This window comes from Pan troglodytes, chromosome 4 (genome assembly GCF_028858775.2).
Source record: "Pan troglodytes isolate AG18354 chromosome 4, NHGRI_mPanTro3-v2.0_pri, whole genome shotgun sequence".
In the NCBI taxonomy this organism is placed as follows: Eukaryota; Metazoa; Chordata; class Mammalia; order Primates; family Hominidae; genus Pan; species Pan troglodytes.
In genome coordinates, this window is record NC_072402.2 from 41,088,857 (window position 1) to 41,115,807 (window position 26,951).

The following is a 26,951-nucleotide window of genomic DNA, read 5'->3' on the forward strand; positions in this document are numbered from 1 at the left end:
TCCCACCCATTACAGTAACCCTCCTCTGGCCGATAGATGTTCAATACACCCATGAGAACCTTCTAGAGAGAGGCCAGGTGGGTGGCTCACACCTGTAATCCCAGCACTCTGGGAGGTTGAGGACATAGGATTTCTTGAGGCCAGGAGTTTGAGACCAGTCTGGGCAACATAGAAAGACCCCATCTCTACAAAACATTTTAAGAAGTAGCTGGGCATGGTGGCATGCACCTGTAGTCCCAGCTACTCTGGAGGCTGAGGCAGGAAGACTGCTTGGGCCCAGGATGTAGTGAGCTATGATCAAGCCAATGCTCCAGCCTGGGTAACAGAGGGAGACCCTATCTCTGAAATAACCGACCAACCAAAGAACATTCTAGAGAGAAGACTCCAAGTTTTATTGATCAGATATAGGTGGGAATCCCTTTCCCCTGCAAGATCTAGATAAGATTGGTTCAAATCCTAACAATTTCATAGCATGTTAAAGTTCTGCTCAAGTCACCCAGACTAAATATATTTTTCCCAAAAGCTTTCCCCACAGATACTTCCCAGGCTCAAGCCCTAACCTCATCCAGTTTCCTGCCTAAACATCATTTCAGAAAGACCTTCCCTGACCAACCTGCCACTCAATTGCTTTCCTCAGCTCTGTTTTTCCTCACAACACTACTGTGAGCTGACATGTTGTATACTTATTTGTGTTAGTGTATTGTCTGTCTCTACACCAGAATGTGCGCCCCACCCTGAGAGTAGGCACTTCATCTACTTTATTCACTGTCCTATCCCCAGTGGCTACAATGGCACCTAGCACAGAGGTCTGAATACTCAAAAATATACATTGATAAATGAATGAATGAAGAATGAAGAGATGTTTCTGTTTTTCCAAACCCTTTCCATCCTCTCTGACCCTTCTCCTAGCTTCCCTCTCCCCTCTCTTACTTTTCTGTTCACTCTTCCCTCTCAGGAACACAACAAATTCCCCTCCTTGCCTCTTGATAGGAATTTCCCTGACCTCCTCTAATCCTATAAAGTCTGACAACATTCCTGCTCCAGCAATCTCTCCAACACAAATTAGAGTTATCAAGGCATTTTCCCCAATCACAAACCATGTTATCCATAACAAATTCTATGTCAGAGATTTTTAAGTGATGTTTATATTCATCCAAAATCCTACTCTCCATAATTTCCACTTGATGGCCTTAGTTTGGCCCTCAGGAGCAGAAGAGAACGTCTGCGGTCGCTTCCACGTGGCCACCTGGTTTCTGGTTCTATATCATATGGTTCTTTGTGTAACATGGTTTCCAGAACTTTTCTTCATTCCCCTGATGCTCTTTACCTGGAATCCCTACAGTTTTCAATGCCCTCCTTAGAATGCAGCACACCCACCTGAACACACTCCAGAGAACAGTGGGGTTATTACTTTCAAAGATGTGGCTATGATATTCCTATTAATGGAGTGGCTAACTTGGAGCAAAAACATGTCTCTTTTTCCTGACCTGAGTTCCGGGTGGTTGGGATTTTATCAACATGCGTATATTTGTCAAAGATTAAACAATAGGTTAGATAAAGGTGACGAGATAATCTTATCTTTTCTCTCAGATGACCATAGTTCAAATTCTAAACTCAGTTCTCAACTATGCAACTATGGCCCTCTGGGAAATTCAGCCTTTATTTTCCAGATCCAGGAGCTACCTGTTCCTCTAAAGATTGTATTTTTAAAGGAAGCTAACACCCCCTCAAACAAAGGATCTCTGTATTATTAAACTTTCCAAATGAAGCCTCTGCTAAGCGCACACCCCAAATACGCTAGCAGTTGTTTTCAATGATTTCATAGGGTAAATATACTGTTCTCCTCCAAAAATAACTTGCTCCTTTCTAAGTCAGGCTCCCTTCTCCATTTTTTCCTTGAAGCAAGTTTGAGATGCCCAACATTGTATTAACTTTGTTTAGGATCCACCATAGTCAAGTAGTGGACATCTGCGAAGGCTGTTTGAGCAAAAAACCTGTACTTATGCATCTTTCTGAAACATGGTCTTTGTAGTGGACACACACGGGGCTGGCTTCTGACTCAGCATCATCCTGGCTGTGCATTCAAGCCTGGCCAGGGCCAGGTGTCCAAGAGTAGAAGACATTGACCCAGATTGGGCTAATCAGAATTTGAATAGAATACACAGAAGATGGGCAGAGTTGAGGCATCTAATGCCGGTGACATGGAAGAGTCTAGGAGCTCCAACTGCTGCCTGGGATCTTGCCCTTTCCTCGTCCTAACCTTTCTAATATTTAGAATCCTCCCAGAAATCTGTTTTTTATTATGTTGGCTAAAGTTAAATGTTAATCAGTGTTTTAAACTGGGGAGGAGTCTCCAGGGTGTTATCATAGAACTCTATCACTAGCCCAGTGTTCCTTGTCACCTTTGTTCAGAGCCTTAGATCAAACATTAATACTTATCATTGGCTGAAGCCTGAGCTCTGCATTTCTTTTCTTTTTTTTGATATGAACTCTCACTCTGTTACCCAGGCTGCAGTGCAGTGGCGCATTCTCTGCTCACTGCAACCTCTGCCTCCCAAGTTCAAGTGATTCTCCTGCCTCAGCCACCCAAGTAGCTGGGTTTACAAGCATGTGTCAACACACCTGACTAATTTTTGTATTTTTATTAGAGTAGGGGTTTTACCATGTTGGTCAGGCTGATCTCGAACTCTTGACCTCAAGTGATCCACCTGCCTCGGCCTCCCAAAGGGCTGGGATTAAAGGCGTGAGCCACCGGGCCCAGCCAGAGCTCTGCATTTCTAACAGGTCCCAGGTGCTATCTATGCTGCTGCTCTGCAGACTACATTTTGAATAGCAAGGCCTTAGAATACATAGAAGCTATGGTTATCAAATCTGCAGCTGCCCTCAAGTTTAAAAGAAAAGCTAACATGGAATTACTGAATCTGGGCATTTACATCCCAAATTAAGGTTAGATTAGAAATGGCAGGACTAATAATAGCTAACATTTATTGTAATACATACTGGCCACTAGACTATGTTCTTCTGTATTCTCCAGGCATCATCCTAGCAAGCCCTGAGATAAGCGGTATTATTATCCCATTTTAGAAATGAGTCAAGTAAGGTTGTGCCCAAGGCCATGGTTAGTAGGAAGTTTAGGCCAGGTGAAACACAAGCCATCAGATTCCAGCCCTTGATACCATCGCACAGCAGTGCCGTTCTGAGGTATTCAGGTCGAAGCCAAAGAACCGCATGCCTGAACATGTACAGCATGATATAGAGAGCCCTTCTGCCTCAGGCAGGAGGTTGGATCAGATGACCTCCAACCTCCCACCTAACCAAGAGCCTGGCCTTTCCAAGTGGAACACCTCCATTCCTCTTGTCTCCTCTCCCATCAGCTGATACTGAAATGGAGAAAATGATGTATATATCGTGTGTGTGTGTGTGTGTGTGTGTGTGTGTGTGTGTGTGTGTGTGTTGGTATGGAAAGCGAGAATTATAAGGGATACGCTTATGTGATTATGGAGGCTGACAAGTTCCAAGATCTGCAGTCAGCAAGCTGGAGACCCAGGAGACCTGATGGTATAGTTCCAGGCTGAAGGCCAGCAAGCTCAAGACCCACGAAGAGCTCATGGTTCAAGTCCAAAGGCAAGGAAAAAATGATGCCCCAGCTCAAAGGCAGTCAAGTAGGAAGAACTCCCTCTTAATGGGGAAGAGTCAGCCTTTTGTTCTATTTAGGCCTTCAGTGGATTAAATGAGGCTCAATCACATTTGGGGGACAATGACATTTACACTATCTATTGATTTAAATGTTAAACACATTCAAAAACACCCTCACAGAAACACTCAGAATACTGTTTGACTAAATATCTGGGCATCCCATGGCTCAGTCAAGTTAACACATAAAATTCACCATCCCCCACACTTTCTCTTGAGGATCTCCCCAGCTGACATTTTCTCTTGCTTTCACGGGCTGAGATGGCCAATTTCACCTGGAGCTGGCCCCACTTGACACAGACTACAAATTGGGATTTCCCCCTACCTGTGCAAATGCAAATTCCAATCAGCTTTTTAATCAATAAATGGAATTCCCTCAGTGAAGGGTTATTCTGTTTTCTCTTCCTTAGAGTTAAATGGATTATCTAGAAGCCTCTAGATAATATCTCCATCTTCAAAATATAAGCATTTATGACTCTGAAAAAAAAAGTGTCAGTCTTTTGAAAATTATGTTGATGAGTTCAACTCTCCATCATTGTAAGGTGAATGGTGTAAAGGGACTGTGCATGCTCACATCCGAATCACTCAGTTGGGGTCACTAGAAATATTGAAACAAAAGCGTAAATAAGCAATAGATAAATAAGCAAGTAATCTCTCTCATATCCACATGCAAACCTCTCTTAAATAGCACTGGAGATGGCATCTGAAACTGAAGAGAAAATTATATCCAGTGAGGCAGAGAAGCGATTTTATAGTAACTCTTTCTTGTTAGCAAAGTTTAGTGAATAATATTTAAGTAACAAGAGCAAGAAGTGAGTCACCATAATCATTATTTTTTCTATGCTTGTGGAATGCCATCGGGCAGCTTTGTTCCAGAAAACTATGCATAAACACATTTCTCAAGCAAATAATTTACAGTGAGATAAGGCAGAAAAGGCAGATAGCAGGGTACAATCTGTGGAATTCTGTTAATTCAGTACACTGAAATTATTCTTTTTTTTTTTTTTCTTTTTCTTTTTCTTTTTTTTTTTTTTTTTTTGAAACAGGGTCTAGCTCTGTCACCCAGGCTGGAGTGCAGTGGTGTGATCTCGGCTTACTGCAGTCCCAACCTCCTCAGCTCAAGTGATCCTCCTGCCTCAACCTCCCCAAGCAGCTGGGACTACAGGCATGTGCCACACCTGGCTAATTTTTTACAATTTTTTTGTAGAAATGGGGGTCTTGCTCTGTTGCTCAGGCTAATCTTGAACTCCTTGGCTCAAGCTATCTCCCAGCCTTGGCCTCTCAAAGTGCTGGAATTACAGACATGAACGATTGCACCCAGCCAAATTACTCTTAATATTATTAGCTGACTTATTTGCAAAGAAGTATGAGTAATCTTTTTCCCAAATACATTGTGTAATTACTATCTCTCTCTTGTGATATTTGATCTTCCTGGAAATGCCATGATTCAACAGACCAAAGGAAGTCAACTTTCAGGACAGAGCAGGAAGCTGCCAGGGCCTGGTTCTCTCTGATCCCAAGCTGGCCATCACCATGACTAAAGTCACAGTTCAAGGATGCTGATGCTATGAAGATCTGCCTCCTTGATAACTCCATAGATGGCAGACAGACACAGAAGGTGGTTGCTGGGGCACTGTTTGGCCTTGAGCAACTGCTCAGGAATGCAGTCCAAAGTTGGTGGTTCAAAGGCTTCCCACTACCTTCACCATAAAGAACGAGTCCTAAGCATGGCTGGGCCTCCTCCAGCCCTTGTCTACTTTCATTCCCAGGATGTGCCATGCTCTTTTCCCATCACAGGGCCTCCCCCCATGCTCTTCTTATCCCCCATTACACGTTCCCCTCTCCTTTTTCTATAGATGTCCCCTTTTCTGTCACAGACTCACAGACTTCCCTGACCTAATCAGGCAATTTCCCCTTTACATATTCTCACAGTATCTTGTTCCCCTGCCTCACAGCTCTTGTTGCAGCTGTAAGTTTATGTGAGCGTAAATTACACCCTCGTGTTGGTGTCTCACGGGAATCGTAGGCCCAGTGAGAGCAGGGGTTCCCATCTGGTTTTGATGGCCACTGTGTCCTTGGTGAGGATGTGGCACATGGTATGTCCTCAATTACAAATATTTGTTGAATGAATGATTGCAAGAATAAATGATAGTGAGGGTGAGGGATGTTGTGCCTCAGACTTTTTCCCAGAGCTAGGGAAGGGAGTGATCACCATGAGTTCCATACCCTTGTAGTTCTGTTTTTGGCTCAGTCCTACGCATGCATGCATATTAACATGGGACTGGTGAAAGGAAAGGAATGGTCCACATCACAGCTTAAAAGCTCAGCGCTCAGGTCAGACCCTCCTGGTGTGAAATGTTTTAAAGAACCTTGGGCAAGTTACTTTAACTCTGCCTCCTCAGTTTTCCATATGAAAATAGGGTTGGGGGCTGGGCGCGGTGGCTCACGCCTGTAATCCCAGCACTTTGGGAGGACGAGGCAGGCGGGTCACGAGGTTAGGAGATCGAGACCATCCTGGTTAACACAGTGAAACCCTGTCTCTACTAAAAATACAAAAAAATTAGCTGGGCGTGGTGGTGGGCACCTGTAGTCCCAGCTACTTGGGAGGCTGAGGCAGGAGAATGGCATGAACCCGGGAGGTGGAGCTTGCAGTTAGCCGAGATCGTGCCACTGCACTCCAGCCTGGGTGACAGAGCAAGACTCCGTCTCAAAAAAAAAAAAAAAAAAAAAAAAAAAAAATTGGGTCAGGGATGGTACCTGACCCCACTTCCTCTGCAATTACATGAGATCATGCAGGAACATATTTATATATATAAAATGCTCAGTAAGTGTTAGCTGATATTATTAGAGTAAAGACTCCAAATCCTCAAAAACTCCCCACCACCTTGATCACGATAAATCAGGTAGGTACATGAAACTTAACCTTGAAGCAAGAAACATGTTAGAATATCTGAAAGCTTATCATACGAGTTTTTTAGTACCAGTAATTCTATGGGAGTTGGTGAAGAGTGAGATTTAAGAATGATGCATTTTTAACAAGTAATCACATGAAGTGGACATTTGACCTTGGGTTAAAAAGCAGGGACAATATGTTTATGACAGCTCCCAGATAAACTTTCAAGGGAAAAATACGGCATAGCTAGGATACAGAAGCCTTTGGGAGAGATCCCTACTCAGTTCCTTCCACCGGCCATTTCCCTGGAGCTCTCAGGATGCCGGGATCCAGGCCACTTCACCTATCTTCTTTGCTAAGTGGTTCTTGCTCCCTATGAAGGTGCCCTCCCTGAGGAATGGTCAGTTCAGCTGAAGTCCAGTGCTGGGTTGTTGAAGCAATCCCTGAATTTTTATTTGATTTCCATTAGGGACAGTTTTAGCCTGAGGCCCCTGGCTGTGAAGTCACAGCCCTTTGGGGAGTCTCACCCGCCTTGGCTGATTAGTGGGCTGCTGAAGAACCACATTTGTTCTGAGTCCCTGGATTGTTCCCATCCCCTTGAACCTGAATGATTTGGTTGCTTTTTTTTTTTTTTTTTTACTTTGAGTTAATGAGAGGGGCTATGCTGAATACAGCCAATGACAGAAATAGAAGTCATTCATGTCATTCATTCTGGTGAACAGGCAGGATTCCAACCACTTTATTTGTGCAAGTATAAACAGGATTGATGTGATAGTCAAGCTAGAATGAAAAAAATAAGATTACTGATTATTGGGATAGGTCCAAAATGCTGGCTTGCCTTCAAATAGGCCCCCTCCTTAGTTCATGTTAAAATGCAAATTCCCAAGGAAGGAAAATACTTACTAATAGGAAATCACATTTAGTGAGCCATTCCCATTTGCCAGCCTCTATGCTGGGAGCTTTACATGAATGATCTCATGTAAATGTCACAACAGACCCAGGACTACTGTCATTTTACAGACAAGGAAACAGCTACAGAAGGCTTCCATCTGTGTGGTGAAGGTTACTCAGTGGTCAGAGGGGCAGCCAGGGTGGGAACCTGGGCAGCCAGGCTCCAAAGTTCATCCTCTTTACTACCACCCTGAACAATCTCCCAAGTGCTTCTATAAGATTCATTCATCCTCTAAAGCTTTATGCCAGATGCTGTGGATAAAACAAAACTTAAACACAAAGTATGCAGAGCCAACTAACAAGTAGAGAGGTGAAGACCTATGCAGAATATTAATAACAAGCTTTTGAATAGAACTATGTTCTAGGCAGTGTTCTAAGCACTTTATGTATATTAATTCATTTAATCCTCAAAACAAAGTTTGTGGTGGATACTATTGTTAACAAATAAACTGAAGCACAGTGAAATTTTAAAGAGTTCATTTGAGCAAGCTACAGTTTGCAAGTCAGGCAGTTCCAAACCAGAGGTGGTTGGGGAGATCCACCAAGAGAACACAATGGGGAGGCTTTTAGAGGACAAGCACAGAAGTAAAGCAAAAAAGATATTTTATTGGTTACAGTTATGCAGTTGCTTTATTCGGTCTATCTTGTTGGAAAGTTTAGTTATATAAGTTCATTGGCCGCTTCTGATTGGTTGAGCTTACATTGTGTTTTTCTTTAATATAGGCACCTAAAAGAAATAGCTCAAGGTAGGTTTTGCTTATGTTTGCAATTCAAGCAAACTCAAGCTCCTAAAGGGATGAAAATGTTGAGCAGAGCAGAAATAAAGACAGTGAGGGTGCTCTGGTACAGATGTGGTCACTCAGCATACTCAGCACTTAGCAATCTTTTGGGTGTGCTTGTTCAGCCAATGGCAAATTCACCCAGCGCTTTTTTTCATCCTTTCTACAGTGCTTCATTTTAAATTCTTTCGTTCAACAGATGATCACTGGGCACCTGCAGTGTGCCAAGCCCAGTAAAGCCCACTGGGATGGAATGATGGAATAAGTTGAGGTACTCATGAGGACCCATGAAGAAACAGAGGACAGGCATTCACACTAGACTAGGGAGGTCAAAAATGGCTGGCTCAGCAGTCTTGAAGGATGGGTGGAAAACTGCCAAGCAGACGAAAGGAAAGACATTTTAGGCAGGGGGATAACCAATCCAAGACCCAGAGTTGTGAAAGAGCATCATATCAAGAGAGCTACATGGGCTGGGTAAGGTGGCTCACACCTGCAATCCCAGCAGTTTGGGAGGCCCCAGTGGGAGGACTGTTTGAGTCAAGGAGTTTGAGACCAGCCTGGGCAACATAGTGAGACCCCTGCCTCTATGAAACATAAAATAAAAATAGAACTACATGGAGCTGAGTGTGGTTGGAGCATTGGTGAGAAGCATGATATATAGGAAGAGAGAAAGAGAATTATGGGTGAGAAGGTAGGGAAGGTAGGCACGGGCTAGATCATGAGGGTGCTTAAGTGATGAACTAAAGAAATTTACATTTTTCCAGCAGACCACAGAAAGCCACTGGAAAAGTTAAACCAGGATGGTGAAGTGGTCTGATTTGCACTTTAGAACTTTGGTAGCTGCAGTGCGAAGGATGATTGGAGGTCCAGGTCCAGGTAGAGGCATTCCAAGGCTTTGTAGTGACCAAGGATGGGGATGTGAAGCCCTCAGGAGGGCCAAAGGAATTCAGAGAAAACCCTGTCTCATGTTTTGCTGAAATCAGTTTCTTCTGTGTCTGGCATTTCTGTTGTTCCAAGTATTTCCCCCTATTTAATTTTGTTCCTAAATGTATTACACTTAGATGCAATCTTAGCGTCACTAAAAGTGGCACAGCCGGGCATTAAATGTGTCAGAATATGACGCAGGAGGAAGTATCTGGCACCACCCGTGAAAACTCTTGCCTGGATCACTCTCTTAGTCCAACCAGCGGCCACAGGAAATGTGGGGACTAGAGAAACAAGCAACCATAAGGAAGCAATTAGCCAGAATTGGAACATGGGACATTCTACAGGACAAATGATCAGCTTCTTCAAGAAATTGCTGGCATGAAAGAGAAAGAGAGGATAACCATTATGGAATAAAAAAAGATTTAAAGTAATAACACAGTGCCATGTTTGAACCCTCATTCAAGGAAACAAACTGTAAAAGCCATCTTTCTGCATTGGGGAAACTTGAATATGGACTGGGTGTCAGATGATATTGAGGAATTATTAGGATTTTTGTTAAATGTGATGATGATGTGGTAGTTATGTTTTTAAAATATATATTGGGCTATTTCAGGTGAAATGACATGGTCTCTGAGATAAATACAATGAAAGAAATTTTATTTAATTGAAATGAAAGAAGATTGGCAAAACATTGATAATTTTTGGAGCCACTAATGAGTACTTAAATTATACTATTAGTCCATATGTTTGAAATTTTCCATAATATAAAGTGTGTGTGTGTACGTATGTAGTTAACTCTGCTCATTTTTCCACTATAAAATTAACGTAAGCACTTTAAGGAAAACAAAAATATATCTATTAAAGAGTTAATTACATTCCTACCACTCTTCTAATACAACTACAGTCAGTATCCAGTAAATTTCCTTTCATTTTTTTTCTGTGCACACAATTTTTTTTTACATAGTTGGTGATAATTTTATATTTCAAATTTTATTCTTATTTTTTCACATCTTTCATTTTACCAGCTGGGCTTCATAACAGTCGTATGCTGGCTCTTGGGAGCTGACTGTGAGCACTTCCTCCCAGCTCTGCATCCAATGCTGTCACGTTGGTGGCTTGTAATTAATCATGGTGGAAATATTTAAACCATGAAAATCAGTAAACATTACAAGTCAGAGCTTTTTTCCTAAAGAGCTGGTTGTTAAACATTTACCAGCACATGGCTATTTATAACCACGTTTGTTTTTTTTTCTTTTTTTGAGATGGAGTCTCGCTCTGTCACCCAGGCTGGAGTGCAGTGGCGTGATCTTGGCTCACTGCAACCTCCGCCTCCCGGGTTCAAGCAATTCTCCTGCCTCAGCCTCTTGAGTAGCTGGGACTGCAGGCACATGCCACCATGTCCAGCTAATTTTTTTGTATTTTTAGTAGAGATGGGGTTTCACCATTTTGGCCAGGCTGGTTTCGAACTCCTGACCTCAGGTGATCCACCCGCCTCCGCCTCCCAGGGTGCTAGGATTACAGGTGTGACCCACTGCACCCGGCCTAAAACTGTAATTTTTAAAAGTGACCTATTAGCCCATGGAGTGATATATTATAGTGAAGTTTAGTTCTTACTACATGCCAGGTACTGAGTACTTTACTCACATTAGCTCACTTAATCCTAACGATGGACCCTGTGAGGTAGGTGCTATTATCATCTGCATTTGACAGATAAAGAAATGGAGACAGAAAAAAGTGAAGTAAATTCTCACAGCTAAATGGTAGCAAGCCTAATGGGACTGGAACTCAGGTAGTCTTACTGCGGAATCTTAGCCAACACTGTGCTGTGCTGCTTTGTACCCCTGCTCCAGCCAACGACTGGGCAGCCACCCTCAGAGGCCAACACCACTGCTCCATGTATCATCCAGCAAGCGCAGAGAACTGCAAGGCCAGCATCCATCATCCCCTTTCTGCAACCTGAGGGCATGACTTGAGCCCAGCCCCCAGTAGCAGTTTGGCTTAAGTAGAATTTACATTATCCTCCCGGAATGCTGCTGTTCAACATAGCAAATGCACCCAGCTGTTCTGCCTGCTGCTTAGCAGTCATGGCCTTCATAGGGTCACTTTCAGAGTCGAGATGTGTTTGGGGAGGATGGCGGCACACTCCAAGCTGCAAGAACTATTATGACTTCAGAGGCCGGATGAGTTTTGTTTTTTATCAGGGGCAAGGACTTCATGGGTGACTTCTTCCTGCTTCCTCCTGTTTGCAGTGTTTTACGGTCCTGCCTGAGAGACAGGAGTACTAGGCAGGATTCTATTTCTGGTGTAGCTGTTCAGTTACTGAGTGATGACAGACAGAGTCATTTGACCTCAGCAATGATCCTTTTGCAGAGTAGAGGCATCATAAGACCAGAGAGTTTTCAGAGCATTCAGAAGCTCTTGCAGTCAAGATGCTCTGTGTGCAATTTAGCTGACAGCCTACTCTCCTCTCTCAGGAACCAGATTTCACCTTGTTGGGGGCTAGGAGCACCCAAAATTCCTAGTTCTGTGTTCTTATATCACAGTGATAAGTAAGTGGTAGAAACAGCAATGGGGTTATTACTAAAATGTCTTTGAAGCTTGTCAGCCCAGCTTTGGATAAACAGCTGACATTAATCCAAGAATAGACTTTCATCAAGAAGCAGGAGAGGAGAAAGGTTGTCTTGGAGGGAGTGGGGATTTTATTATTATATGACTAAAATCATCAGTGAAACAGAAAAAGTTTACATCCCCTACATGCAAAGCTTTGCTACACCACAGGGACTCAATCAATATTTATTGAATAAATGTCATTTTCACTCTAAGACCAAGGGAGAGGCTCTTGTAAACATCTAGGTTCTGTCCAGTTTAGGATTTCCCCTGATCTTTCAAACTCTCTAACCCATTAAAGTACCAAATAGAGATTTGACCAGAATTGGAACACAGCAGCAAATCTTAGGCCCTTTTCGGAGAGTGCTCCTGAGGAAGGACCTCAGGATGGGTAAACGTAGGAGAGAGAAGGAAGAAGGAAAAGAAAGACTCTAAAAGGTTTGAAAGGAGCCATTTACACTTAGGATGTGCTCCTCTCTCTAGACGCAGATTCACTTGAATGTTTTTGATGCAAGGGAAAGAAATAACTGAACGCTTCTGCAATTCCAGATTCCTCCTTGGAATTGGAGGTGTGGTGAGGACTGAGACTCTGTGCCCCTACCCAGAGAGAAGTTAAGGAGAATAGATAGATTTGCGGCTTAAAAGGCAGCTGCCCTGGGCTCCCCTGTAGCACACTACTAGTTAATAGAAAGAAGATATAGGTGAAAAGCCCTGAATATAAGGTCTTTATTGCCATGACTTGTTCTTTAGATGTTTAAATCATGTCTGATCTCTCCAGGTAGATCCATACCCTATTCTTTGAAATTCCATGTAGCACTAACAACACATTTGGGCATTTTTGGGGCCTCATTTTCCCAGTCTGTGCTCTCAAGTGATGAGGAAAAATTATGAAGACAATACCTTTGCATTTGCCTTTTCTTTTTTGATGAATGACTTTAAAAGACCAAACCTGAGTTCACCTACAGTGCAGTGATGAATTTTACACTTACGTGTGTGAACTTTTGCCATCTTGTTCTCACATTGGCTCAGGCACACAGATCTCTCAATACGTCCACCAAACGACTCTCTTGGGTAGCATGATGGCTGACACATGGCTAGCATTTAGTAGGGGACTCTGAGCAGAATCCTAGGTCATCAATTAGTAATGATTGGCAGGGCTGATATTTGACTACAGCTAATGGCCCTGAGGTCTCCAGGACTCAATGACTCATTCTCACCCTGACCTTTGCACTCTAGCAAATGTGTTTTTGTGTTCAATGGCAGTATTTCTTCAAGTCATCCAGAACAGTACATTATACTCATGCCCTGCTCATTTTATGCATACATTTTTTATTGATAAATAATATTTGTACATATTTATGGGGCATATGTAATATTTTGAACATGCATATGATGTGTAATGATCAAATCAGGGTATTAGGGTATCCATCACCTCAAACATTTATTATTTCTTTGTATTGGGAACATTTCAACTCTTCTCTTCTAGCTATTTAGAAATATACAGTACACTGTTGTTAGCTATAGACACCCTGTGCATTTTAATAGCAGACTGGGTTATGTTCCAAACCACAGGCTGTCTTCTCTCCTCCATATCATTGTAGTTTTTGCTGTGATTTAATTACATAGCAAAATTTAATCTCAGTTGAATTCACTAAGAACCTCTGACTCCAGGCTTGGCCCAGGGAGATGGTCCATCCAACACCTCAAGCCTAAGGTAGTTTTTAGTCAGGGTTACAAGGAAACCCAGTCAAAAGAGGCATAATCCTTCAGCTGCTACTGGAACGGGGAGTGAAGTGTCAGAAGCATCCTGGAAGGAGTGCACTCTTTTCTCAAGAGGACATGTGATGAGTCTTTAAAGTATTAATATTGTACCCTGCAGGTCAATGGGTCAAACCACTTCCATTAGCTGGGCAGTGTAAGTTTGGCATCAGAGCATAAGGTTTTGATTGAATGCAATGATTTTTCCCTCTCTTATTTCCCTTTGGACCGGTGAGTATTATCACCTGGTGGTGGAATCCTTTCTCCACTTCCTCGTTGTTCTGCTCTCCAAGGGCTCAGTGTATAAGGTTTCAATCTGCTATTGTGATATGCATGCATTTTTTAACCTCAACTCAAGTATGGAGTGCACTGATATACCAGAGCGTCCTCCCTGACCACTGCCTGCCCACACACTTGAAACAAGTTTCAAAACTACACTCTGATAGTTCTCATTTTATGTCTCCACCTCCTCCTCCTCTTTTGTTGAATTTTCAGTACCAGTCAAGACAACAGTATTAGTTTTGTGACTTACAAATAGATCACCTCTCATGGCTGGTATCTACCCCCACTCCTTCTCTGTGATGTTTTCATCATCTTCTAGGTCTTACTCTTTCTTGTGCAAATTTTTGGATTTATCAATTACTCTGAAATAATTTGGAATTGTCAAATATTTATATATATATCTGTAAAAATTCCTCAAAGGATTTCTCAAAATATCACAATATTTGATATCCTCTCTGCCACTTCATTGCTTTTCTCTGCCTCAAAGCTATTACCATATAGAAAACATTCTGAAAATATAATCACCAAAATGCAAATTCTATCCTTTCTGGAAAGTGGAATTGCAAGTAATTTTTTAAAGTGTATATTTTCTAATACCTACATATTTTTGTATAAAAATAATATGTTTTAAAATGACCATCACTATATTTAATTAAGAGGTATTAGAGCTCAGAGCATGATACCCCAAAATTTGGTACTTTGGCATACTGGGTACTTTGGACTGAAGGAGGATGGAAGGGCCTCAGAAGTTAAGGTGTTAAAATATGATATTCTGGCATGTTAACTGTTTAAGTTAAAAACACCTGAGAAACAGCAGATGCCAGAAGATCACTTTGACCTTCATGCTGTTTCTTAAGAGCAGAAGATGAAATTCCAGTGTGGAAGACACTCTCCCTGTACTAGGAGGAAAGACAGCATCCTTATCTTCAAGGATGAAAAGTTAAAACCAAGAGAATACTGTAGACTTTGATAGAATAACTCTTATCTTTTAAAGCCTCTCCACACAAGTTAGTTGCTTCTTCACAACTTCTAATTCCTTGTCCAATTCAGTATATAAGTAACTCACTCTAACTGCTTCTTTGGGTCTTCATTTATGTATGAGGGCTCCCCTGCCATGTAAAACTTGTATTAAATAAATTTGTAGGTTTTTCACCTGTTAATCTATATTATGTTAATTTAATTCTCAGACCCAGCCAAGACCCTAAGAGGGTGGAAGTGGAATTTTTCCATCCCTAGAAGAGCAAAAAATTCCCTCTGACCTTCTCCCATCTTCCTTCACTTTCCCTCATTTCTCTCCTGAAGTGTAAGCCATAGAAAGTAGAACTCCTCTCCCTCAAAGCAAGAAATATTACTGTCTGACCTTCTCCCTTCTCCCCTAAAGGCTGCCAAATGACAGGTGTTTTGCCCTCGACCCCCAAAGGAAGAAATGTTACAGATTGGCCAGGAAGAATCTGCACAAACAGGTCTTAGTGGGTTCCCTCTCAGTTTGTTCTCATTCAATCGTTTGTCCAATCACATTTCTACATGCTTGTCCATTCTCCGTCCAAGAAAAACATAAAACTACACAGTTTTCCTTGGATCTTTGGGTCTTCATTTCAAAAAGCTCCCATGTCACATAAAACTTTGTTAAGCAAATGTGCTGTGCTTCTCTCTTGCTCACCTGCCTTTTTTTGTAGGAGTATCTGCCATGACCCTGGCGATGGGTAGTACCTTTTCAACCCTACAGAGGCTGCTAGAGCTTGTAAAAATGCTGGGAAATACTTTCTCAGAGTCCTACTAATGTTTTAGTTTCTTCTCCTAAGTTATTCTCATTCCTTGGGAAAGATACTTAACTTTTTCTATGGTTTGTTACTGTGGGTTTATAATTACATTTATCTTTTCCTTTTCCAAAAAATAAAACGAGTGTGATTTAATTAATGAAGTTTTTCTTATTAAATATTCTCAAATTGAGTGAACTAGATATGGATTAGTGTTTACAAATGAATTCACAAGCAAAGGAAGTTTACAGATAGAACTCAGTTATCTGCCTTTGAAAGACATCTCTGTTGTGTTTTTTTTTTTTTCTTTTACCATCCTTTTCTTCTCTCACGGCTATCTTTCCATTCCCTTAAGGTGTGTATACACACATATGTAATCAGTTTGTTAGTGTCAATCATCAAGAATCAATTCATCAATTGGCCAACAAGTGATAGGAAACTGCTGCTCGTAGTTCTTATATTTAGGTAACAAATTATGTCTGTCTTCCCTGAGGGATTCATAATTCAGCAAAGTTGTCAAGCCTCAAAGGCATACATTGAGTTTGTGTTTATTCTTTGTCGTATCTAGACTAATTGGCTGATTTTTAGTTGTATATTGGCAGTAAAATTTTTTATTAAGTATAATCTATATGGACTTTGTGTTCCACTTAACTGTTACCCATTTCAATTTTTAGATAACAGTTGGTTATTGTATGTACATTTCTTTATTATTCTGTCAAAATAAAGGCATCAGCCGGGTGCGGTGGCTCACACCTGTAATCCCAGCACTTTGGGAGGCCGAGGCGGGCAGATCCCTTGAGGCCAGGAGTTCGAGACCAGCCTGGCCAAAATGTTGAAACCCCATCTCTCCTAAAAATAAAAAAATTAGCCGGGCAAGGTGGCACATGCCTGTAATCCCAGCTGCTCAGGAGGCTGAGGCATGAGAATTGCTTCAACCCGGGAGGTGGAGTTTGCAGTGAGCCGAGATCGCGCCACTGCCCTCTAGCCTGTGTGACAGAGCGAGACTCTGTCTCTAAATAAATAAATAAATAAAGGCATGGACTACAACCTGTGGATTATTACTAGATCAAGTTAATTTTTCAACCTTCAAATATATCCTCTTTATATAATTTGTGACCCTGCCTTGAAGATTTCCTAAGGGAGGAAGTATGTGGACCTAAGAAAGGAATAGGTAAAGGCACAGAGTGGTACCTTTCATTGTGTGCCAAGTCTTCCTTCACTCACTCCCTTGTAATGCTGAGCACTCTATTGTTACCTTGTAAGCATTTGAAGCTCTCCATACTCACGTCCTGATGTAGAAGGCAGTTAATGGAGCCTGCAGAGAGCCAGTCAGTGAAAATTATCTTATGCTTCACCTTTGCCAACCGCTGAATTTATTGGTTGAAATGTTGAATGAAATTTAGTAATAGAAGCAGAATGTGAATGAATATCTCCCCCAACAGAATTTTTTTAATAAGCAGATCTCTCCACTTAGTAGAACCCCTACCCCAAAGCTCCCTCCAGTGCGACTCCTTTCTGTGGCTGGGCGCTCAGCACCATCGTGCTGTTTCCTGTGCCTCACCTCTGTATTCTTGTCTAATTCTGAAGCTTTCAGGGCTGTCTCCCTTTTCCTGCATGTTTAACTGTTCCATTTCTATTCTCTGAGAGTTAAACGTATGTGAAGGTGATCTTGAGATCTGAGTTGACCACACACTTAGGAGCCAAGAGTGTGATATGGCAGCTATAGAAGTTCTGAAGAAGTATACCATGCTTGGCCGGGCACGGTGGCTCACGCCTGTAATCCCAGCACTTTGGGAGGCCAAGGCGGGTGGATCACCTGAGGTCGAGAGTTCAAGACCAGCCTGGCCAACATGGAGAAACCCCATCTCTACTAAAAATACAAAAATTAGCCCAGCATGGTTGTACATACCTGTAATCCCAGCTACTCAGGAGGCTGAGGCAGGAGAATCGCTTGAACCCAGGAGGTGGAGGTTGCAGTGAGCTGAGATGGTGCCATTGCACTCCAGCCTGGGCAACAAGAGTGAAACTCCATCTCCAAAAAAAAAAAAAAAGAATACCATGCTTAGGTCATATGGCTGCCCTTGCTGTGCACAAATTACTAATGCTACATGGCCCACCTCCCAACTAAATTATTACTTTGGAGGAGGCCTGACAATCAAAGTTGGCTTGTATGAGGCAAGTACATGTGCCCAAAATAATCAAGAAAATGGTTATAGTGACTGGCAAATTCTGAAGGGTTCTTTTCTGTTCATTTCCTAATTCCTCCATATCATTCCACATCTTGAACCTTCACACCTTTTCAGCCTTTCCACACATGCACTAGATCCCTTCTCACCCCTCTTACTCAAGACCTCACACTAGAAATTCTCCCTTCTCTCTCCTGTATTATCAATTTTTTCCTCTTGACTGAACAATTTTCACCAATATAAAAACAGGCTGTCATATTTCCCATATTCTAAAACCCTCTATTGATCTCACTTCTCCATCCAAACATTGCCCTAATTTTCTCCTCCTTACAAGCGAGTTCCTTAGAATATATATATATATATATTTCAATTCTAAGTGATAAAAAAAATAATAATAATATATACACTGTTTCCAAATTCTTTAGAACCCACTTCAGTCAGGTTTCGCCCCCACTATCTCACTGAAGCTACTTTTTTCAAGGTCTCCAACGATCTCTCTACATTCTTAATCCAATGGTTATTTCACAGTTTTCACTTTACATGCCCCATCACCAGCATTTAACACAGTTGATCACTTGAAATAATTGCTTCTTTTAGCTGTTTTTCTTCCTATTCTTCTTCTCAATCTCGTTTGCTAATTTCTTCTTATCTCTCTTGGTGTCTAAAGGTTGGAGAGTCCAGGGTTCAGACCTTGGTCCTCTCTTATCTATGTCCACTCCCTCCCTTGGTAATGTCAGCTGCACTCACTGCTTTAAATTTAATTTTTCAGCTATAAGTGAATGGTTCTTAACATTTATATTTCCAGCCCAGAACTCTACTTTGAACTCCAGACCTTTGTGTCTATTGCCTACATATCTCAAATTTACCACAGCTGCATGAGCTTCTAATAGCCCTCTGAACCAGCTGCTCCTGCAGTCTTCTCTTTCTTAGCTAGTGGCAACACCATACCTCTCATTGCATAGGCCAACCACCTTGGTGTCATTCTGATGTTTTTCTTCTCCCACACCTTGGATTGGGTCTACCAGCAAATACCATCAATTCTACCTTCAAAATATACGTCCTAAATATGATTATCCCCACCGCCATGCCCTCCCTAATCCAAGTCTTCATCATTTCTTGCCTGGATTACTGCATCATTTTTAATTTAATTTTTTTATTTGTATAAATGTAACGGGCACAAGTGTAATTTTGCTACATGAATATATTGCATAGTGGTGAAGTCTGGGCTTTTAGTGTACATCATGCCCATTAATGTACATCATACGCATTAACTAATTCCTCACCATCCACCCCGCTCCCAGCCCTCCACTCTTCCAAGTCTCCAGTGTCTATCATTTCATACTTTATGTCCATGTGTACACATTATTTAGCTCCCACTTGTGAGAACATGCAACATTTGTCTTTGTCTGACTTGTTTCACTTAAGAAAATGGTCTTCAGTTCCATCCATATTGCAACAAAATATATTATTTCATTCTTTTTAAATAGCTGAATAGTATTCCACTGGGTATAGATACCACATTTTCTTTATCCAGTCATCTGTCGATGGACACTTAGGTTGCTTCTATATCTTTGGTATTGTGAGTAGTGCTGCAATAAACATATGAATGCAGGTATCTTTTTGATAGAATGATTTCTTTTCTTTTGTGTAGATACCCAGTAGTGGGATTGCTGGATTGAATAGTTCTATTTTTAGTTCTTTGAGAATTTTCCATATTGTTTTTCATAGAGGTTGTAATAATTTGCATTTCTACCAACAGTGTGTAAGTGTTGCCTTTTCTCCCCATCCTCACCAACATATGTTGTTTTTGTCTTTATTAATAGACATTCTGACTGGTGCAACATGGTATCTCATTGTGGTTTTAATTTGCATGTCTCTAATTATATGAGTGATATTGAGCATTTTTTCATATGTTATTAACCATTTGTATATCTTCTTTTGAAAAATGTCTTTTCATGTCCTTTGTCCACTTTTTAATAAGGCTATTTGTTTTGTTGTCGTTGTTGAGTTGAGTACCTTGTAAATTCTGGACATTCATCCTTTGTTGGATGCATAGTTTGAAAATATTTTATCTCATTCTGCAGGTTGTATGTTCATTCTGTTGATTATTTCTTTTGCTGTGCACAAGTTCTTTGTTTAAGTCCCATTTGTCTATTTTTGGTTCTGTTGCTTGTGCTTTTGACATCTTAGTCATGAATTCTTTGCCTAGATCAATGCCCAGAAGAATTTTCCCTAGGTTTTCTTCTAGTATTTTTATAGTTTTAGGTCTTACATGAGCCTTTGAGCCATTTGGAATTGACTTTTTTATATAGTGAGAGATAGGGATCTCATTTCATTCTTCTATATATGGCTATCCAATTTTCCCAACACCATTTTTTGAAAAGGTTGCCCTTTCCCAAGGGTATTCTTTTGTCAAGCTTTGTCAAAGATCACTTGACGGCTTTATTTCTTAGTTCTATTTTGTTCCATTAATCTATGTGTCTATTTTTATACCAGTACCATGCTGGTTTGGTTACTGTAGCCTTGCAATATAACTTGAGGTCAGGTAAAGTGAGCCTCCAGCTTTGTTCTTTTTACTTAGGATTGCTCTGGCTATTTGGGCTCTTTTTTTTTATTATTCATTATGAATCAGGATTTTTTTAATTTTATGAAAAATGACAGTATTTTGATTGGAATTACATTGAATCTATAGATTGCTTTGGGCAGTATACTCATTTTAATGATATTAATTCTTCCAATCCATGAACATGGGAGGTTTTTCCATTTGTTTGTGTCATCTAAAATTTCTTTCCTCAGTGTTTTTTGGGTTTTTTTGTAGAGGTATTTCACCTCCTTGGTTAAATACATTCCTAGGGTGGTTTTTTTTGCTGTTGTTGTTTGTTTTGTTTTGTTTTGTTTTGTTTTAGCTATTGTAAAAGGCATTGCCTTCTTGATTTGGTTATCAGCTTGATCATTACTGGTATATAGAAATGTTACTGATTTTTGCAGGTTGATTTTTTATCATAAAACTTTACTGAATTTATTTATAAAATCTAAGAGTTTTTTGGTGGAGTCTTTGGGGTTTTCTAGAAATAAGATCATATCATCAATGAACAGGAATAATTTGACTTCCTCTTTTCTAACTTGTATGACTTTTTTTTTCTCTTGCCCAATTTCTCTGGCTTTGAGTAGTATGTTGAATATAGGAATGGTGAAAGTAGGCATTATTTTCTTGTTCCAGCGCTTAGAGGGAACGCATTCAACTTTTTCCCATTCAGTATGATGTTGGCTGTGGGTTTGTCATATACAGCCTTTATTATTTTGAGGTATGTTCCTTCTTAGGAAACATACCTCAGAAAAAGCCTGCTTAGTTTGAAGGCTTTTATCATGAAGGAATTTCAGTAAATGCTTTTTCTGCATCTATTGAGATGATCATGTGTGGTTTTTGTCCTTCTCTTTATGTGATGAGTCACATTTATTGATGTGCATATGTTGAAACAACCTTGCCTCCCTAGTATAAAACCACTTGATCATGGTATATTATCTTTTTGATGTGCTGTTGGATTTGGTTTGCTAGTATTTTGTTAGGGATTTTTGCATCTATATTTACCAGAGATATTGGTCTTTAGTTTTTTTGGTTTTTTTCTCTTGTGCCCTTGTCTAGTTCTGGTATTTGAGTGGTACTGGCCTCATAGAATGAGTTAGGAAAAATTTCCTCTTAGATTTTTTTAAAACCAAAAGCAAGCAGAGGCTGGGCACAGTGGCTCACGCCTGTAATCCCAGCACTTTGGGAGGCTGAGGCAGGCGGATCAAGAGGTCAGAAGTTCGAGACCAGCCTGACCAACATGGTGAAACTCTGTCTCTACTAAATTACAAAAATTAGCTGGGAGTGGTGGCATGCACCTATAATCCCTGCTACTCAGGCGGCTAAGGCAGGAGAATTGCTTGAACCTGGGAGACAGAGGTTGCAGTGAGCACTCCAGCCTGGGTGACAGAGCGAGACTCAGTCAAAAAAAAAAAAAAAAAAAACACCAAAAGCAAGTAGGAATAGCTATACTTACATCACATAAAACAGACTTTAGCTGGGCGCGATGGCTCACTCCTGTAATCCCAGCACTTTGGGAGGCTGAGGCAGGTGGATCACGAGGTCAGGAGATCGAGACCATCCTGGCTAACACAGTAAAACCCCGTCTCTAATAAAAGTACAAAAAAAATTAGCCGGGCATGGTGGCGGGCGCCTGTAGTCCCAGCTACTCGGGAGGCTGAGGCAGAAGAATGGTGTGAACCCAGGAGGTGGAACTTGCAGTGAGCTGAGACCGCACCACTGCACTCTAGCCTGGGCGACAGAGCGAGACTTCGCCTAAAAAAAAAAAAAAAAAAAAAAAAAAAAAAAAAAAAACAGACTTTAGGGCCAGGCGTGGTGGCTCACACTTGTAATCCCAGCACTTTGGGAGGCCGAGGCAAGTGGATCACTTGAGGTCAGGAGTTCAAGACCAGCCTGGCCAGCCTGGTGAAAACCTGTCTCTATTAAACATATAAAAATTAGCTGGGCATGGTGGCAGGCACCTGTAATCCCAGCTCCTCGGGAAGCTGATGCAGGAGAATCACTTAAACCTAGAAGGCGGAGGTTGCAGTGAGCCAAGATTGCACCACTACACTCCAGCCTGGGTGACGGAGCAAGACTCTATCTCAAAACAAAACAAAACAACACACACACACACACACACACACACACACACACACTTTAAATCAAAAACAATTTAATAAAAACACACAAAGAAGGTCATTATATAATGATAAAGGAATGAATTCAGCAAGAGGATATAACAATCCTAAATATATATGCACCCAACACCAAAGCACCCAGGGTCATAAAACAAATATTAGCAGACCCACAGAAAGAGATAGACAGCAATACAGTAGTGGGGGACTTCAATACCACAGTCATAGCACTAGACAGGTCATCGAGACTGAAAAATAACAAAACAAAAAAAGGACTTAATTATTCTTTTGACCAAATTGACTTAGAATGTTATAGACTAATCTGCACACCAACTGTAGAATATATGTTCTTATCAGCACATGGAACATTCTCCAAGACAGACCATATTTTAGACCACAAAACAAGTCTCAACAAATTTTTAAAAATCAAAATCATATCAAGTATCTTCTCAAACTACAGCAGAATAAAACTAGAAATCAATAACAAGAGGAATTTTTGAAACTATACAAATACATGGAAATTAAACAACATGTTCCTGAATGATCACTGGGTCAATGAATAAATTAAGATGTAAATTTAAAACTTTTTTGAAATGAATTAAAACAGAAACACAACATACCAAAACCTCTGGGCTACAGCAAAAACAATGCTAAGAGGGAATTTTATAGCATTAAATGCCTACATCAAAAAAATAGATCAAAAATTAACAACTTCATGTTGCATCTTAAGGAACCAGAAAAACAAGAACAAACCAAACCCAAATTTGCCAGTAGAAAAGAAATCACAAAGATCAGAGCCGAAGTAAATGAAATAGAGACACTAGTGTTATTCCCCGATAACTGTGAGTCTTATCTCAGCATCTGCTTATTGGAAGACCCAAATTGACACCAAGTTAGTCTGTAGATTAAATGATACATCTGGCAGAGTGCCCACCCAAGAATTAAATTTTGTCTAAGTTCATCTTGCCATCTTCCTAGAGACAAAATAATAGAAATGCAAATAATCCCAAACAGTGAATGATCTGAGACACTACCTAGATTTAGGTCTTGGGTCCTGACTGTACACATTAACATAGGATTAGTTAGCTTTTTCTAAGTGTGCCAGCATATCAGAGGTGCTCAGGGAATACGTTGTAAGGGACATAGATTTCTAACCCTGTCAGTAAAATGGAAATGCCAAACTGTCACTTTATCTCCTTCTGGTAATTTGATTGACTAATTCGATGTTAGATTCTGGTATCTTGACAAGCTTAGCGTTAGCCAGTTACTGGGATGATTTCCAATGCTTAAGGCAGTAATGCCTTATTTCTGCTTTAGCAGTAATGTGACCAGTGCATAAACACTCATTAAGGGGTAATGCAGCATTTAATTAATGAGGGGAACTTTCCCCTGAGAGTGCATAGAGGAGATAGCCCAGAGCACAGAGGAGTGTAAGAATCTAGAAGTGACCTGACACTCTGCGCCAAAGCCGCATGGGGTTTATTGGACCCCAGCTCATCCCGGCTCCCTGCAGTGTTGGCAAATTGAAGCCCTCCGGAAGGCATCTTTGGTTTAACCAGCTCAAACTGTTTTGCTCTTTCTGATCTCCACAGAGGATGAGAGGAGCAGGCAGAAATCAGTTGAATTTGTTTTGTGGTAAGAGTTTCTACCAGGAAATGACTGCTCTGGGTTTCCACCAGCTTCAGCAGGAGGGTTAATTAAATCATTATCCTGCTGGCTGGCATTTAGTCAGTGGACGCCTTTAATCCACAAGGCAGTTTCTAAAGTGTTCAGCTGAAAACAAAGATGCTCTTTACCCCACTCTCTAATGGGGCCCCAACCAGGGTCATTAACTGTCAACCAGCAGATACCGGCTCAGCTTCAGAGGAACTTACATTAGCTGTGCCATTTCCTTTGGAGCTTGACTGGGAGTCATTGACTTTTTTCACCTCATTTCCCGTAGCACTGAAGCAGTTCCGTTGGTAATAGCTGACTCAGGAAACCCGGGGAGCTGCCTAGTGGTGATAGCCATGCCTTGTTTTCCAGAAGCACAAGCCACAAATGGACATATGCCATCTACTAGTTGTACTATTGCTGATTTGTATTTATTACGTCTCAGAGTAAGTAACAGGCTATGCAGAGCCCCCTAGTGTTTGACTCCACAGAAATGGTATTGATCTGTCAAAGTTTCTTTATCAGTATGAAACAGTATTGTGTAAGCTCTTTGCTCCAAAAGGCCATTATGAAAAGAGGCAATAACAACATGGTACGCCAGACGTGATATGCCGATGCCTCTTGCTTTGCGAGAAAAGACTAGATGGCTAGGTCCCTAGTAGACACAAAGGTTCTGGCCAGGATTTTTAATGGCCAGTTGTATAAATAATTAAGTGAGGAAGAGTAGAGAGTATCTTAGTGTATTCATTTCCTGCTGCCATTGTAACAAATGACCACAAATTTAGTGCCTTAAAGCAATACAAATTAACATACAGTTCTAGAAGTCAGAAATCTGACTGGGTCTCACCGGACTAAAACGTGTCAGCACGGCTGTGTTACTTCTAGGGGTCTAGGGGACATCTGTTTCCTTGCCTTTTCCAGCTTCTAGAGGCTTCCTGCATTCCTTGGCTTATGACCCCCAGTCAGCAATCCTCTGCGGCTGTAGTCACATCTTCTCTGACTCTCCTGCCTCCTTCCTTCCCTCCTAAGGACCCTTGTGATAATATTGGGCCCACCAGATAATCCAAAATAATCTCCTCCAATGCAAATCTCTTAATTTAATCACATCTGCAAAGTCCCTTTTGCCATGTAAGGAACCACATTCCCAGGTCCCAGGGAAAAAGACATGGATAGCTGTGGAAAGCCATCATTCTGACTACCACACCTATTAAGGTAATTGTTGTTCTTCCCTCTCAACATTCGAGTTCTTTCAAGTTCCTTTTGCCATGGGAAGACAAAATAGCAATGTAGATATGGTCCCTCAGAGACACAGAATCTCTTCTTCCATTGTCAAATGCAGTTTCAATTACTCAGGCAACGGCCATTTTAAGGGACCATAAAAGATAATGGCACCTCCTGGCTGAACAGATGGCCTCTTAGCACAGTTCCGAGTTAGATGTGATAACAGTTTCATGGCTGGGAAGCAAGTGGGGCAAGAGATGGGACTGTTGGAAGGGTAAGATTGTCTCTGAATTGAATCCTCTGCCTTAATGTCCCCTGAGTTTCTGGGTTATCTGGAAAACCCTCCTAGGAGAAGTCAAGGAGCCTCAAAAAGCAAGAACACCCTCTTCTTTAACTGCCCTCTCCACCCTGAAAAGTTGAGATGTGACAGAATAAAAAGAGCACCAGCTTTGGAGTCAGACAGAAAGGCGTTCCAATCTCTGTGTGACCTGCAGCATGTTTCTTAATCTCTCTGGGCCTTATTGTCCTCACCTGTAAAATGAAAATAATATCTACCTCTTAGGTATCTGATATTTATATCAGAAACAATGTATGTAAAGTTCAAAGGATGCTGTTGGGCTTATGGTAGGTGCTCAAAAATAGTAAGTACTATTATTATAGTAGTAGTCGTCGTCATTGTTGAGGATCTGTTGTTACAACAGGAAGTAGAGATTGGAGTCAAAAGTCTGCCATGAAAATTTTAACTGGTTGATATTTCTCACATTAGTACCACCACTAGACATTTGACCAAAGCACGTGAGAAAACTTAAGGGCAAGGATGATAAACAAAAATGACTCTCTCTCTCTACACTTCCACCCCCGATTTCCTGTGCTCTCCCTATCCAAACACTCCTCTGGAAGAAGTCTTGATGGTACCTTCTTAGGCTGTAAGGAAAAGAATTGAACACAGTAATATCCTCAGCCTTGAAGACGTTCAGATTTACCCAGTGGGAAACAATTTCATTCTTCAAATTATTTGCTGAATTAATCTAATTTTATTCCCTTCCATCAAATTTTCAGGTTGGAAGAGGTCCCATCTGCTCTTCCACTGTTGAGAATTAACTGATATAGAATCATATTGGTGGAGCTCAAAATGTCACTGGCAATGCCGATGGGAGGTCGTGACTTTAGATCTACAGCCACACGGGCTTACCTTCAACCCAGCCCACTCAGTTCCTGGCATAGCTGGACAAGTCAAAGACTCCCCTAAAGAGTGGGCCCTTTCGTCTGGCCAAAAAAAAAATAGATGAGAGTAGAATGTCTGCCTCTTGAGGATTAACCTGCTCCAAAATAAGCCCAAGGAAGCTAACTGACCATATTTAATTCCTTCCACTAAATTTACCAACTGGAAACTCCCCTTCCTCCCAAGGGCAAGAATGTGTGGAGGTGATGGGATAGGCTAGGAAAGTTATGGTAGCAGGAATTCCTTTCTCTCTATCAAAACCTGAGTCCAGGATCACTCACAATGGGGGAAGCCAGCTGCCACGTCATGATACTCTCAAGA

General features: G+C 41.2%; 1 long non-coding RNA gene across 1 annotated transcript in view; it reads left to right on the forward strand.

Annotated features, from left to right (window-relative positions):
- The window catches only part of LOC134809956 (uncharacterized), an 83,026-nt gene that overhangs the window by 45,853 nt on the left and 10,222 nt on the right, over nucleotides 1-26,951 (forward strand). The window lies entirely within an intron of this gene.